Genomic DNA, 16,758 nt, shown 5'->3' with positions numbered 1-16,758 from the left:
TGGCCAGCAATTCTTTTAGGTACAAACATGTGTTACAATTCTGACCAACAATATGTGACAGGACATCTGCTGGTAGTCTCTTAGAAAATATTTTCCTTTCTGATAACAAGAGAATCACGGAAGGAATATTTCTTCTGTTTCTTTTCTTTGCTCTGTGTGTTGAAACTAGATCTGCAGCAGTCACATGTTACCAGTACGAAGGGTGGCCCACAGGCTGAAGAAGGCAGTTCTGTAATGAGTCCCCGAACCACTGAATTCAATCCTGGAGCCTCCCTGTCTCCAGACTTCTTTTTTTTTTTTTTTGAGACAGAGTCTCGCTCTATCACCCAGGCTGGAGTGCAGTGGCACTATCTTGGCTCACTGCAAGCTTCGCCTCCTGGGTTCATGCCATTCTCCTGCTCAGCCTCTTGAGTAGCTGGGACTACAGGCGCCCGCCACCACGCCCGGCTAATTTTTTGTATTTTTAGTAGAGACGGAGTTTCACTGTGTTAGCCAGGATGGTCTCAATCTCCCAACCTCATGATCCGCTGGCCTCGGCCTCCTAAAGTGCTGGGATTACAGGCGTGAGCCACCGCGCCCAGCCCAGCCTTCTTAATATGTGAAATATTGTTATAATTTTCCTTGTTGACTATGCCTTTTCTGTTGGTTCGTCTGTGATTTACAGTGGGAAGAATTGTGATACATAGATCATTAGTAAAATAGATACAGAATTCAGCTTGGGACCATTGAGAACACAAATTCAATTCAGTGCAATATAGATACAATGAGAACAATGTACTTGGCACAGTATTAGACACAGAAGTATAAAACTTCCTCACCATGAATATCTTATGACAAATATATATGTGTGTGCATTGTAAACTGGGATAATAAGAATATCAAAATTACTATTCTAGAAAGCAGAATATGTTTAGTGCCTTGAAAGAGATATAGGAAGTCAACGAAGATGGTGAAACATCCATTTGGAGAAGCTGGGGTAGTGTCAATCAAGGAAGTAAGGACTAGAAAATAGGGAACAGTAGGCCTGGCACGGTGGCTCATGCCTGTAATCCCAGCATTTTGGGAGGCTGAGGCGGGTGAATCACTTGAGGCCAGGAGTTCAAGATCAGCTTGGCCAACATGTTGAAACCCCGTCTCTACTAAAAACACAAAAATTAGCCAGGTGTGGTGGTGCGCACCTGTAATCCCAGCTACTAAGGAGGCTGAGGCACGAGAATCACTTGAATCTGGGAGGTGGAGGTTGCAGTGAGCTGAGATCGTGCCACTGAGCTCCAGCCTAGGTGACGGAGACTCTGTCTCCAAAAAAAAAAGAAAAGAAAGAAAAGAAGGAGGGAACAGCAGTAATAATAAACACACAGGCAAGAAAGTGGACTGGTCTGGAAAACTCCGTGGTAAGATTGGTTTGGCTGACTTATAGAGTGTGGAGGGGGGTAATGAAAATAATGTTGGAAAGTTACATTGAGTCAGGATTTGAGAAGCCTTAAATGGTAGGCCAAGAAATGTGGGTTTGCTTAGGTTGGAAATGGCAGCCCCTAGAGACTTTTTTTTTTTTTTTTTTTTTTAATAGGAAAGTAACATGGTCAGAGCTGAATCTGGGAAGAGTTATCTTTAGCAGGGGGACTGAAGGCATTTCTTTTTTATCCAATAATAACTAATTCTTTTAGTCATTTGCCACACCCTCAGTATACGCAGATGTTTAACATGAACACATCTAAAGCCTCGGCAAGAATAAACAAGAGAGAATTACATTCTCAGACCCAAGCAATGAGAGGCAGCATCAAGACAGAGAATCTGCCTTGGCCTCAGGCAAGCCTTTTCAGCCCTTTTCTCTGTGTCCCACCCACTTCATTTAGGCTCCCTGGAGCTTCAGAGAGCCCTCATTCCAATTAAAATCTTCCCCCAGAGTTCAAATTTGCACCAGGACAGTACTATTTCTCTAGTGTCCAACACTTTTTTTTTTTTTTTGGAGACACAGTCTTGCTCTGTCGCCCATGCTGGAGTGCAGTGGTGCAAATCATAGCACACTGCAGCCTCAATCTCAGGTCAGGCGATCCTCCCACCTCAGCCTCCTGAGTATCAGGGATTACAGATGCATTCCACCACATTTGGCTAATTTTCTTTTGGCTAATTTTCTTTTAATTTATTTTTTTTGTCAAGACAAGGTCTTGTCATATTACCCAGGCTGGTCTTGAACTCCTGGGCTCCAGCAATCCTCCCACCTTGGCCTCCCAAAGTGCTGAGATTACAGGCCTGAGCCACCGCACCCAGACCTTCAACATTTTCATACAGTGGGACTCCTCCAATCAGTGATGGTACCCTTTGCAGAACACCATGAAATATTGATATATTTAAGTTCAAAATACTGCCTATGAATTAGCACAAAATTACATATTTAGCTACTTTATGCTTAAGTTGCTTAAAAATGTTAAATTTGGGCCAGGCGCGGTGGCTCACGCCTGTAATCTCAGCAGTCTGGGAGGCTGAGGCTAGCAGATTGTGAGGTCAAGAGTTTGAGACCAGCCTGGACAACATGGTGAAACCCTGTCTCTACTAAGAATACAAAAATTAGCTGGGCGTGATGGCACGTACCTATAATCCCAGTCACTTGGGAGGCTCAGGCAGGAGAATTGCTTGAACCTAGGAGGCAGAGGTTGCAGTGAGCTGAGATTGTGCCACTGCACTCCAGCCGGGGTGACAGAGTAAGACTGTCTTGGGGGAAAAAAAAAAGTTAAATTTATTTAAACTTACAGATACTATCACATAATATAAAACCACAACCATAAGCCCAAACACCTGTCCATAGAAAAAAGCTGTCAAACTAAGCACTGTCGGCGATGTCTGGGTCCATTAATATTCTTTTGTTACTTACTAATTCTTTCTGTCATCTGCTAGCACTGGCCAGTGGACAAGGAATAACAGGTGCCAACAATTTAATAAAAATGTAGAGAGAGAAAACTAAAAGCTGAAGATACTCTATCCATTAACTTAATTTTTCTGGGAATTAGTATATTTATTCATTCAACAAAGATTGAGCAGCTACTGTGTGGCAGGCACCATGCTAAGGAGAGGAGACATGAAGAAGTAAGGTACAGTTTTGTCTTCCAGAGATGTCTAGGAGGGGAGACAGCCGAGAAATGCTAACGAGCAAACAGAAAGTGAGTATTAAGGTGGAAGTGATACAGGGTCCTCTGGAGCTCTGGGGTTAGAGAGGGCTTCAGAAAGGATGTCATAAGAGGTAAGTTTTGTTTTTTTTTTTTTAATCTGAGAGGCAGTGTCTCACTCTGTCACTCAGGTTAGAGTGCAGTAGTGCGATCATAGCTCACTGTAACCTCAAAACTCCTGGGCTCAAGTGACCTCCTGGGTCGGCTTCCCAACATGCTAGCTTTACACACCTGTGAGAGGTAAGCCTTGAAGATAAACTCAAAGTATCTAAACCAGTGCTTCTCAGACTGTGGGATTTCACAGAGCAGCAAATTGTCTGTGGAATTGGGGATAGGGGTTGTCAGGACCAGGAAAAGGTTATCAACTTTTACATTTGTGAAATAATGTTTATTGAGAATATCATCCACTATTATACTTTTATAGAAGAAAGGACATTTTTATACCAAAAAAAAAAAAAAAAGAAAAAGAAATAAAATGGACATAATAACAGGCAAAAATGAAGTGTTCTTGAATTGGTATGAATTTGGCTTTGTGAAGAACTCATCACATTGTCCTTATTTGTCTTGTTTCATGCGAGAGAAGCTGGAGAAGGTGCCACAAGCAGAGTAAAGGGACATGGACAAAGGTCCTGAGGCATCTGGTCTTCATTTTTTTCCTGGTGCTGAGGTTCTAGCCACCCTGGGTTTGGGGAAGCGGAGCCAACAACCTGTCCTCAGGGCCACATGATCTTCTTCGGCCCCAGGCACTGTGTTCGGGGAAGTAGGAGGAGTGAGCAGAACTTTCACCATAAAAAATTCTAAAGATTACATTTTATGACTACTTTGGTATAAGGAAGACTATAATCTTCGACCTCCAAAAGTTTATTATTTTTATTCTGACATTAAAACAAAGTAAAACCTTTTTCTAGACCCCTAAAAGTGTTGTGTGCCTAAGACACACCCGTTCTAAACTTTAGGCAGCATGCAGTAGGATGGGGTCCCAAAGTCTTCCTTATCACCATGCTCCCCTCCCCATTCTGCCTGTGGAGAAGTCTGCCCCTGCCTGGGGAGCAAGGATTGTATTAGAGGAGTAAATACTTGAGGAATAAATTCACAAGATGGCCAAATACCGCAGAGGTGTGTGCATCTGGAGATGAGCACAGTCAGGACTGGACACTCCAGGGGGCGAAGGGCCACTTGTCAATGGCTGGTAGGTCCTGCTAGCCACATCCAGTCCCAGGGACAGGAAGCAGCAAGGACCTGCCCTGTCTGGAAACTCTGCCAGATGGCCTAGCATCCCAGGCTTGGTCTGCTCTGCATTTTATCAGCCAGGGCCAGAACCAGCCTTTCATAATTCAGAGTCACTTGGGACCCTGTCCCAAAGACTGCCTCTGATGTGGACTTGATCCACTAAGGCTTAACTTTAATCTGTCCTTTTTTGTCCAAGCCTCAGGTGTGTGTGTGTGTGTGTGTGTGTGTGTGATGTTCACATGATGGGGAAGAAATAACCAGCATTTCTTCTCCTTCCTTCTGCTCAAAGGACGTCTTATCTAGGATAAGCAGGGCTGGAGGGCAGGGACAACGGTCATTTAAATGCAGGGGCGTTTGAGATAACTGGTGGGAAGACAGTGAAGAGAGAAGACTGGGAGAGAGAAGGAAAAGGGGAGATGGAGGAGACACAGTAGGAACACACAGCAGGGGACCAGTTAATGTTTTTGAAAGAAACTTGCAATCCTGACAAATATGTGTACTCTGATATGTTATCCTAGGCTCCCCAATTTGGCCTAGGTAGAAGTCGAAAAACAAATGCAGGCTGGGCACGGTGGCTCACACCTGTAATCCCAGGACTTTGGGAGGCTGAGGCAGAAGATGGAACACTTGAGGTCAGGCATTCAAGACCAGCCTGGCCAACATGGTAGAACCCTGTCTCTACTAAAAATACAAAAATTACTAGCTGGCCATTGTACTGGGCACCTGTAATCCCAGCTACTCAGGAGGCTGAGGCAGGAGAATCGCTTGAACCCAGGAGGTGGAGGTTGCAGTGAGCCAAGATCACACCACTACACTCCAGCCTGGGAGACAGAGCAAGACTGTCTCAAAAAGCAAAACAAGGTCAGTCCCGGTGGCTCACGTCTGTAATCCCAGTACTTTGAGAGGCTGAGGTGGGTGGATCATTTGAGGTCAAGAGTTCGAGACCAGCCTGGGCAACATGGTGAAACCCCATCTCTACTAACAATACAAAAATTAGCCAGGCATCGTGGTGCGTGCCTGTAATCCCAGCTACTCAGGAGTCTAAGGCAGGAGAATCACTTCAGCCTGGGAGGCGGAGGTTAAAGTGAGCTGAGATCACACCACTGCACTCTGGGCGACAGAGTGAGACTCTGTCTCAAAATAAATAAATAAATAAATAAAAATAACACACTCCTAAAATATGATCACACTAAAATAATTTAGCATTGACGCAATAGCATTCTTTGATATATAGTCCAGCTATCTAAAAATATCTATTTTATAGTATTTTAATAATCCAGGATCCATTCAACTTTACTCATTGAAAACTGATTTTTATATCTTCTTAGTTTCCCTTAATCTAAAAGAAGCTTCCTGCCTCTATTTACTACTTATTTTGTGTTAAGGATACTGGCATGTATTTTAATTTAATTTTGAGACAGGGTATCACCCTGTTGTTCAGGCTGGAGTGCACTGCTGCCTTGACCTCCTGGACTCAAGCCGTTCTCCCACCTTAGCCTCCCGAATAGCTGGGACCGCAGGCCCACACCACCATGCCCAGCTAATTTCTTTGTTTTCTCTAGAGACAGGGTCTCATTATGTTGCCCAGGCTGGTCTTGAACTCCTGAGCTCAAGCCATACTCCTGCCTCAGCCTCCCAAAGTGCTAGGATTACAGGCATGAGCCACCATGCCCGACCAACATTGGCATTATTAGAGTTCACTTGTCTTGTTGAACATCGCACAATCTAGATTTTGCTGATGGTTTCCTCATGATGATATTTAGGCTAAATGTTTGAGGCAAGAACACTCTGCAGGTGACACTGTGTGCTTCCTGCTGCACATATCAGGAGGTCCTTCATGTTTATGATGCTCAGTTATTTGGTTAAGGAGATATCCATCACATCTCTCCATTGTAAAGACACCTTTTGACCTTTTTCATTAATAGTCACACTGTGGATGTTAAAACTGTTTTTAGGGGGCAAAAGTCATCTACTTTTCCTGGAAAAACCATCTTTCTTCCATTGTCTTATCAAAAACCCCACTATGGTGTGGTTATGGCTGACACCAGCCTCCAGGAGGCTGCTCTTATAGCATGAAGATTCATGATTGTAATCGTTAATAACCATAACATTTCCTAATGTCTTGTAGCATTTTATAGTTTCTAGAGCATTTTTGCACATGTTGCAGCTTTCGATTTGCCCCAAATTCCCTTTTCATTGTCCAAGAAGTAAGACTGTAGAATCATTCAACTGCTCATTCACCCATCCATTCATCCAGACCACATGCCAGCCACTGGTCCAGAAGCCAGGGCTTTCATAAATGAATGAAGGGATCAGATCTAGGTGGGGAGACCAACAGGCAATCTTTTCCCAAACAGTGTCACTGCAGCGGTAAGACAAGCTCTGGGGTAGAGAACATGGGGTTGAAAGGAACCAGCTGAAAAGAGAAGCACAGAGAAGTAGAAACTGAGGCTCCACCCGGCCCTATCCACTGTCACATGAGAAACTCTATTTCTCTCCCTTTTAAAGCACTGTGAGTTGGGTTTTCTGTTTCCTGCAGCCAAATGCGTCCTGATACTCTCAATGTTCTCGCATTGCAGGTGAGGAAATGAAGGCCCCAGAAGTAAAATGATTTTGCCAAATGACACTCAGCTAGCAAATGCCCGAAATGGTTCTTGATCATGGGTGATTGATTCTAAGTCCCTCACTTGTGTCCTAGGGAAAGAGACAGGAAGAGCCCCTGTTGTCTGAGTCTTGATGAACTCCCTGGCTCTCCTCTTCTGTACACAGTTCAGAGATGGCTAGACAGAAGGAAGATGCCCAGTAACACTTACTCAGGTGCTCTGAGTGCTGGTCACTTCCCCCTTGGTGGCTAAGTGGCGGGCATTTCAGGATACAGAGCACTTTCATTAAGTTTAGCACTATTCACATGGACAGACAGTGGGTGTGCACGTTCAGTCAACCCAAATAGACGAACATACTGTCTGAAGGCCACAAAGTGCCCCATGAATAATTCCCTGTAAATACACATCCAATGCCCACACTTCACAGAGACTGATTGAATGTGTAAAAGACTGAAGGGCTCAGGGAACAGGAATTAATGGATGGAAGGAATCTATCGTGGTTGAGGTCAAAGAGTAGGCTCAATGTAGCAGAGAGCCAGGCTCACCAGCCTGCTGTGAATTTGAAGTATGGGGGCAATTAGGCATGAGCTATTTGTAGACAGAAGGAAAAACGGTGAACTAAATGGCTTAGGCTTAGTTCCACGTGCAGGTTGGATGCAGAGGACTGTCATCCTCAATACAGGCTGCAAAATGATGCCAAGGGTCACCCTCATAGAGGGCAGGGCCCAGTGTTGGAAACATTTAAAGTACGACTTCTGAGCTTTAAAAGAGACATTGTATATATAGATCTACAGGAAGGTCAAGAATTCTAAAATCCTGGCAGCTAATTGTCCCGCTTCACCTTAAGTAATTTTGCTAGAGAATGCTGATGCAGCCTGTATTTGTGCTGTGTGTGTGTGTGTGCGCGCGCGCGTGTGTTTATGTGTGTGTGTGTGTAGAGGACGTAGTAAGAGGGAAAAAATGTGGCATTTTTGCCAGCATTTGCCTTTTTTTTTTTTTTTTGTCTTTTTTTCTTGCTGTTCTCCACCCCTACAATAAGCTGAGCCAGTGTAAGTTACAATTTATTAGCTGGTTGCTATGGGTTACACCAGTGCTCCGCAGATATTCCCTTCAGAAATAGTAACATTTAATGTAATGTAAAACAGAACTACTGTATCACCACTTGCTTGGCTTCTGCTGGCTTGCAATATTATATCCTTCCCTGCTGAGCTTGAAGCCTCAGGAAATTAGCTGGTGCCATTATTTTATGATGATGATGGGTGTCTGCCATACCCCCCTTGTTTCATGAAAAAGACAGCCTGCAAACCGAGGGTGTCTGCAGGACCTGGGGTGCCAACTTGCAGTGCCATGCAGTGCCCAGAGACTGACTGTTTGTTTCATCTGCCTGTTCATTATTTAAGGCAGTCTTCTCAAAGCTGAGTCCCTGTGGGCCCGGGGCCAGTTACCATTTCAGGGAGGCTTGCTGTAACTACCAATGAATTTTATTTATTCTGCCATCTGTGTAATATTTGTGGCAGGCTGGTTAACAAAAATTTGTGGGCTGGTAAATTTTCAGGATAATTTAACTGTAAGAGTGATTTGAAGGGGAAAGGTTAGAAGATGGTGACCCTGAGTAAAGCCATTCAAGTTAAAATAAACAGAATAGAAGAGAAACGGGTGTTTTCAGGCCACCCACATTCTCTCTTTTCTGCCTGCTCTCTCCATTGCCCACCCACCTAACCACTACCCCTCTCAGAGTACACCTTTTCCTGCCCGTGTGCTCAGTCTCTTCTCTCGCCTGCCCACGGAGGTGTACTCTCTTTTACAGGCAGGACACTAGGTTGCCCTACAGATGATGCTTCCCTAACAGGGTCCACTAGTGTAGGAGGAGTGCTGGGGTGGTAAACAGAATGTGGGCTCTGGAAGATCTAGGTTCAAAGCCTGGCTCTGCCACTTCCTGGTTGTATGACCTTGGACAAGTTCCTTGACCCTTTGAAGCCTCGGTTTCCATATTATAACACGGGATAACTGTATTTACCTTGAGTGCATATTGTTAAGGATCTGAGGGCGCAATGTCTACGTAATCTCTTAGCACCGTGCCTGGCCCATCGTGAAAAGTGGTCTTGCCTACTCTCCAATGTGGGACATTTTTGTTCCCTCTTCCTGAGAGACTCAGCCAGCTGGTCCTCCTGGGCATCTCCTGCTTTTCATTCAAGACTAGATCAGACACAACCTCTTGTGAAAGCAACTTAGCTACCCTCCTGCCTGTCCTCTTTCACGCCATGTGCCTGCTGCTCTCCGCCGCTGCTGTGGCACCTCTGCATGCCTCTGCTGTAGTGTGTCCATGCTAGATTGTCATTCTCTGTTGAAAAGTCTTCCTCCCACTGAGCTCTGAGCTTCCTCGGGGTTGGCAGCTTGCCTTTCTGATCACTCTTCCTAGTGCAGTGCCTGTACACATAAGTTTTCAATGAAGTTTGTTGGGTGTATGAATGAAGTAAAGAAAAATGAAGTAAAGAAAGAAGTAAAGAAAAAACTAATTCATTAACTCATGTTTACCTACAGTATACCTGGTGGATAAAAGTCATGGCTCTATTCTACAGGGCAGTGGCAGCCACCAGGACTAAGGGACAGTGTATGCCATAGTCTCTATCGTTCAAATGCCTTTGGCTATAAGTAACAAAAGATGCAATTCACAATGGCTTAATAATAGGAAAATTTATTATGCCCCATAGCAAGAGATCCAGAGATATGCAAGCTCCAGAGATGGTTAATTTATTTCTTCAGTAATGTCATAGAAGACCCAGTTTCTTCCAACTCCCACCCTAGCTATCTTCATCGGGTTGCATTTTTCTTCACGGTAACTCTCCTCAGAGCGAGAAGTAAGGCACAGCTGTACTAAGCAGATCCAATCCAGATAATATGACAGTGGCTGCTTCTCTTTTTATAAAGGGGAAAGCCTCTTTTAGAACCCCCGGCCCTACCTAGTAGACTTCTGCTCATGGTTTTGGTCAGAACTAAGTCATGGGTCCTTTTGAAAAACCAGTTATTAGCACAGGGAAAGAGAATGCTATGAACAGCTTAGGGCAAACACGTGGTCATGAATAGGACATGTTGCCAAGCAGACTGGAGTTATGTTAGGAAGGGAGAAGCACGGGGATACAGTTATGTTGGATAAGCAGCCACACAGCTTGCTGCTGTGTGCATTTATTCATTCAACAGATATTATCTATTATATACCCAGCATTGTGCTGGAGGTTGTGGACAGTAGTGAACAAGAGACACAAGATCCTTCGCCTGCCAGGCCTTCCCCTCACCCGCTGCGCTTTGAGATGGAGAGGGTGTCCAGGCCTCCCCACTTCACCCTCTGAGGTGAGGAGGCGTCCAGGGCCTCGCATCTCAGCATGGGACTGACGGGCTTGCCCTGACCTCTCGCAGGCATGAACACCGCTGTCTGGGTCGTGACACACATGGGCATTTATGTGGGCGCCAAAGTCTTCCTCATCTATGAGGTAAGGCTGAGGTGAGCTCTGTGTATGTGGGGAGCAGGAGCCTCCTGGGGTGCAGGCTGGGGTCTGGTCTGTGTGGGTCACCCTGGGAGCCCTCAGATGACCCTGGTGGAACTAATGTTCCAGACGTTCCAGTAAGGAAAGAGACAGTGGCCATGTAAACAAATAAACAAGATCCTTGTAGAGTGCCGTAACTGTCATAAAGAAATCAGCAGAGCAGTGGACAGAGTGTGAACAGGGCCTGCACTGGAGGTGGACATGGAAGGTCCTTCTGAGAAGGTAACATCTGATGAAGTAGGGAGCAACAAGTCCGGGGCAGATCAAGAGAGAAGACTCCAAGCAGAGCCAACAGCGAATGCGAAGGCCCCAAGGCAGGAATGAGGTGGCTGTGTGGCTGGAGCAAAGTCTGTGCCTAATGACTGATCAAAAGTTGCTTCTGGCACCCAGCCTGGCTCCTGCCCCAAGCTGAAAACAGATCATCAGCAACAACTCTAGCTTCCCAAGCCTCTCCTGCCCAGACTTGCAGCTCCACCCAGGTCAGAGGCACAGCTGCAGGGACCACAGAACAATGGGCTCAGCTCTGTGAAGACAAGAAAAGCCACCATGGTTTTGACAAAGAACCCAGGAATGGCGTTAAGGCTTCTTTGGGCAGTGTCCAATTTATGTAGCAATTTTCTTGGCCACATCTGCGGAGGTATAAAAAGACAGATATAAGGCAAGGATGGAACTACTTTATGTGTGTTGATATCCCTTCCCCACGGTTCTGTACACCTCAGAGCTCCTGCAGCGTGGCGGGTGATCCTAGTGGCTCCTATTTCACCTGGAGGCAGGACAGTGCTGCTGCCACGTATGGCAGCTCTGCCAGGGCTGAGGAGGCAGAGACTGTAATTCTCATTTTGGTGTACTCATCCCTACCACTTTTCTGCCACTGAGTTTTTGGGTGGGCATAAGTTCACTGGCAGCCTGGGTTCCCAGTCTTACTCTCCTCCAGGCCTGGTAGCTCTTCTTTCCTGCAGTGAAAACCTCTCCAAGGGTTTTAATGATCCTGCCCAGTTCTGGCCTGCCACACCCATCACAGCCTGGTCAGTCCAGAGAGTACCGAGTCCTCCTGCTTCCTCTGTCAGCAGTGACATCAGGCATCTTCCCTAGGCTTCCTCTAGAAACTGGTCCCTTTTTGTCCCTCTTCCAGGTAGCCTTTTCCCCTGAATGTTGTTAATGGATTCATTTGATATCTTGTTTTCCTTTGAAGCTTTTGTGAAACTCGTGTAGACTCATGGAGCATCCAAATGAGGTAACATCACCATCAGTGCTCCTTCCCTGGCTCACTGCCTTGGGAAACCAACCTGGTAGGTGTTTCTGAGACTCTCAGTGTCTATGGAAGTCCCTGGGGATTTCTCACTCAAATCTGCAGAGTGTTTAGTCTTCCTGGACTTTTGGCTCTAGGAAGTTTGCTTGGAAGTATTGAAGGAGAGTAGCTCCCTGACCCCCATGTGATAATATTATAGGGCCTCAGAGCATGCTTGTTTGGCATTCTAGGGGTTAGGAGATTGGTGAGACACCCCAGATGTCTGCTTGACTTCAGGGTGGCTGATAACAGTAGAGACCACCACCCAAGACCCGGAACCGCAGCTTCCTCTGACTTGCAACTGTGCTGCTGCCTGGGACGGATTCCTTTCTTCTTAAGGTTGAACTTTCTCTTAAGGAGTCCATGTTTGGGTGTTGTCCCTAACCACCCCACCTTCCCCGTTCCCTGTCCTAAGTTCTGCAGGCCCCAGGGACCCCAGTTATGGACACAGGCGGGTTCTTTCCCTGGAGCTCCAGAATCCAGGTAGAACCTGGGAAGGGATGGGAAAAGAGGTCATTCCATCATTTGGACACAAATCTAAATTTAGCCCCAGCCTGCTATAGAATATCAGTATGAAAGAAACTCTGGACGTTATTAGGTCAACTGCTTCATTTTGCAGATGAGAAAACAGAGGCTCAGAGAGGTGAAGTGGTTGGACTAAGAACATGGACCTCATGGCAGAGCTGGACTGACCGTATCTCCTGACTTTGAGTCTGGGTCTCCATTCACTGTGCCTTCTGCCCTTGTTGTTTTTGAATTTTATAAAAGGTCCTTCACATTCAAAAACCTCTTCTTTCTGTTCCCCTGCCCACCCTCTACCTTGTAGAACTTCTGATAAGATGCCTAGGCCATGAGTGGCATTCTTGGGCTGTCTTGAGCGTGAAGACACCTTTGTGGCTAGCCTCCTTGAGCACATATGGGGCGTCGACACATATTTATTGAATCAGATTAGGACATAATTTTCCTTTTTTTTTGTTTTTTGAGACAGAGTTTCGCTCCTGTTGCCTAGGCTGCAGTGCGATGGCGCAATCTCAGCTCACCGCAACCTCCGCCTCCCGGGTTCAAGCAATTCTACTGCCTCAGCCTCCCAAGTAGCTGGGATTACAGGTGCCTGCCACCATGCCCAGTTAATTTTCTATTTTTAGTGGAGACGGGGGTCTCTCCATGTTGGTCAGGCTGGTCTCGAACTTCCGACCTCAGGTGATCTGCCCGCCTCAGCCTCCCAAAGTGCTGGGATTATAGGCATGAGTCACCGCACCTAGCCAATTTTCGGTATTTTAATTCTCCAATAGTATATTAATAGAACTACTGCAAAAATAAAAGTGCATATTTTCCACTTAAATAATTAGGTTAAATCAACTTAGATTTTTATTTTTCCTGCAGGACTTACAGCTTATAATGGGCTAAAAAGCACTGTGACTGTTGGCCAGGCATGGTGGCTCACGCCTGTAATCCCAGCACTTTGGGAGGCTAAGGCGGGCAGATCATGAGGTCAGGAGATCAAGACCATCCTGCCTAACATGGTGAAACCCCATCTCTACTAAAAAAAAAAAAAAAAAAAAAAAAAAATTAGCCGGGAGTGGTGGTGGGTGCCTGTAGTCCCAGCTACTCAGGAGGCTGAGGCAGGAGAACGGCTTGAAGCTGGGAGGCGGAGCTTGCAGTGAACCAAGATCGTGCCACTGCACTCCAGCCTGGGCAACAACAGAGTGAGACTCTGTCTCAAAAAAAAAAAAAAAAAAAGCACTGCGACTGTGGCCATTTAACATGAACTCCAGAAAGTGTTCTCCATACCATATTTTGTGAAAAGCTGCACAAAGGTGGATGCATGGAAAATTGAAGGTTTGCCTGATCCTCTACCAGGGAATCCTGGTTCTATGGAGCAGCCAGAGCTATGACTGGTCTCCAGGACAGGAATGTGCCTGCTCCCTGGTGAAAGTGCCTCTCTGTGGCCTCAGGGCCTCTGTGAGGCAAGGCAGAGCTCCTGTCCCTGCATGAGCACACCTAGGGCTTCTGGAGTGGCTGAGACACTTATGCTCCCTGCTTCCTGCTTCCTGGAGCAGAATTTAAGGAAGACTACTGGGCTTTTGCCTCAGGAGACCAGACGAAACAAAACCTCCTTTCAGAGGGGCATTCTTCTGACTTTTTCTTCAAGTGGAATTGTGACTGTAGGTTTGGGTTTAAACATTGAATTTCAATTTTGCATACACACACCAAGAGGCCTCAGGGCAATGGGGGTGTTTGAAATGAACACCAGCCCGAGTCCTCTACCTGCCAAGTGTTCGATTAAGCTGCTTAGGTCTGTTTCCACCATCCTGTCTTTCAAATATTTATGTGGCAGATTATAGGCAAGCTTCAAAGGCAAGGAAATGCAAATCTGTTCTATAAATCATGGAATAACACAGCTGCTGTCTTCCTCAGTGTGACAGCTTACGAATGCCAGCATTTCTGTCTGCAGAAGGGGTGGTGGGAATGGGCTTCTCGAGTGCAGCCAGGCCTGTGTGCGTGCCTGTGTGTGTGTGTGTGTCTGTGTGTCTGTGTGTGTGTGTGTTGGGAGTAAGGAAGAAAGTAGGGAATACTAATAATATTCGCATTTTTGCAAAACAGCAGTTTTTTTGTTGTTTAAATTTCCCAGCAGTTAAGGAGTTAATTTATTTTGCTAATCTTAAAGAACTGTGGCGGGATAAAACCTCACCTGGGATCTGAGGCATCCAGAAAACTAGAGATGAAAATGGCTTTCGGTTTTGGGGAAATATACCTAGAACGTGAAGTAAGGGAAGAGAAGTCAACAGCAATAACTTTGGAGATTCCAAAATGAATTTAATTTAGTCTAAATGAATAAAAAGGTAATTGTGCATTGCAAATACTTATGCAAATTAAGTTTTGCCCCCAGGGTCTTAACAATCTGCCAGTGAAGCCCCCAGTGTGCCAAAGATTAGACTTTTGTGGGCTCTTTTTGGCTGTTGCCATGAACACATCGACTTGGTACATTGGTGTTCAGTGACCCATTAACATCCACCAAGACCAGCACTGGGGTTTATGGTCCTTGCCCAGCAGCTGGTTTTGGCCTGGTGTCATTCTAAGGAAAAACCTGGGAAAGCTGCAGTCAACAGCATGCAGGGACCCAAAGGAAGATGCTGTATAAGACAAAATGAGTGGGGATAAGGTTTGCCATGTATTAGTCAGGATTCTGTTGCAAGTGACTCAAACTCACTTAGGCAATAGGGGGAATTTTCTGGGTCACTGAAGGGAACATTGAATAACCAAATCATGGGAAAGGAACGAAAGTAGTTGGGCTCGGGAACAGTTGGAACAAAAACTGGAATGCTGCTAGGACTGTCTTCCATCACCTGTCTTTACTTTTTCTCTGTGCTGGCTCCTAACATGGCTGCATATTAGGACTAGTAGATTTTGTGCCTAACGACTTTTCCTATTATAAAGACTGTTTTGCACCTGACAACTTTTGTCTCTGTAGAATCCTATTTTGAATAATCCCAGAGAAGAAATTTATGATTGGTTGAGCTGGGATCAGGTGTCCATGCCTGGACCAATCAACTGTAGGAAGAGGACCGAGAGTCATATAAAAACATGGCAGCTCTTACGGTAGTCGTGTTGATGATGGGTGGCTTTACCAAAAAAAAAAAAAAAAAAAAAAAAAAACGGAGTGGGGAAGCTTTGGACAGACAATCCAGTAAGTATCTACTACATTCTAGAGAGAGCTGGAAAAAAGACCAAAGAAGGCAAAGAAAGGGGGCCAGAAAAGATGGTGTGATGACTGAGTTGCATGTTGGAATTCATTGACTGACTCCTTGACATTCAGTATTCCATAGGATTCCTTAATGACACTAAATGCTCCTGGTTTTTCTATTTTTCTGATGGCTCTTATTCTGTCTCCTTGATTGTTCTAGAGCCTTCTCTTCTCTGCGCTGAGAATCTCCTCAAGATTACAGGCCCTTAGTTTTGTATCTTGCCTCTAGAGAAGACAAATAGATAGCTTCTTTCCAACTGCATAAACAGTATTCCCCGTCAGCACCCTCCTCTTACCTTCCAGAAGAAATCTACACTTGGATTTCCTTTAGTCACATTTAATGCCTTTCTTAAAAAGTGTGGTTCCTGAACCAGTCACATGAGAATTACCTGGAAGCTGATTGGAAACGCAGAATCTTGGGCCTTATCCCAAAACTGCTGAATCAGAATCTGCATTCTAACAAGATGACCAGGTACTTAGTAAGTCCATTAATTTGGAAAGCACCATTTTAAGCAATTAGAAAGGGAACACATAATCAATCTGCTCTCAGTGGCGAAATAAATGTTTTTTCACAATTTTCCTACCAGGTCAATGGCAACCCTGTCTAGAAACCCAGATTCACAACAACTCTCAAAATTACTTTTCCAATACTTTCTTGTCTTCATTACCTATGTCCAATCTATTACCAATTTCAACCTATTAATTCCACTGTCCAGTAGGTCTGTTTTTCCTAACCATGCCTTCCTCACTTTCTGCAGGCTCTAATAGATGCATTTGCCAGTCAGCCTCCTCATTTAAAAAATGGGTCAAATAATGCTTACAATGCCTCCTATACATATTTACATACAATACAAATTTAATGTGTAATTATCTTCATCCTGGTAGGACTGGTTTTCCACTATGGCTTTGTACACAGTTGTAAGGGATGTTCCAAATAACGTATTATTAACTATAAAGTGCCAAAATCTATGAACAATTTTGATTTTAAATAAATTCGAAGGGATTAAAGATTATTTATAAAATTATTTTCCCTTATCTGCACTTTAATATGCTATAATGAATAACAGAGAAAGTGGTGGAATAATACCTGGTAGGCCAGGAATTATAGATAGTAGTGTCTTACATATGAGCATCATCTATGATAGAGGTCAGCAAACTCTTTCTGTAAAAGGCCAGATAGGATTTTAGG

This window comes from Macaca nemestrina, chromosome 1 (assembly GCF_043159975.1).
Source record: "Macaca nemestrina isolate mMacNem1 chromosome 1, mMacNem.hap1, whole genome shotgun sequence".
In the NCBI taxonomy this organism is placed as follows: Eukaryota; Metazoa; Chordata; class Mammalia; order Primates; family Cercopithecidae; genus Macaca; species Macaca nemestrina.
Note: the sequence above shows the minus strand (reverse complement) of the source record.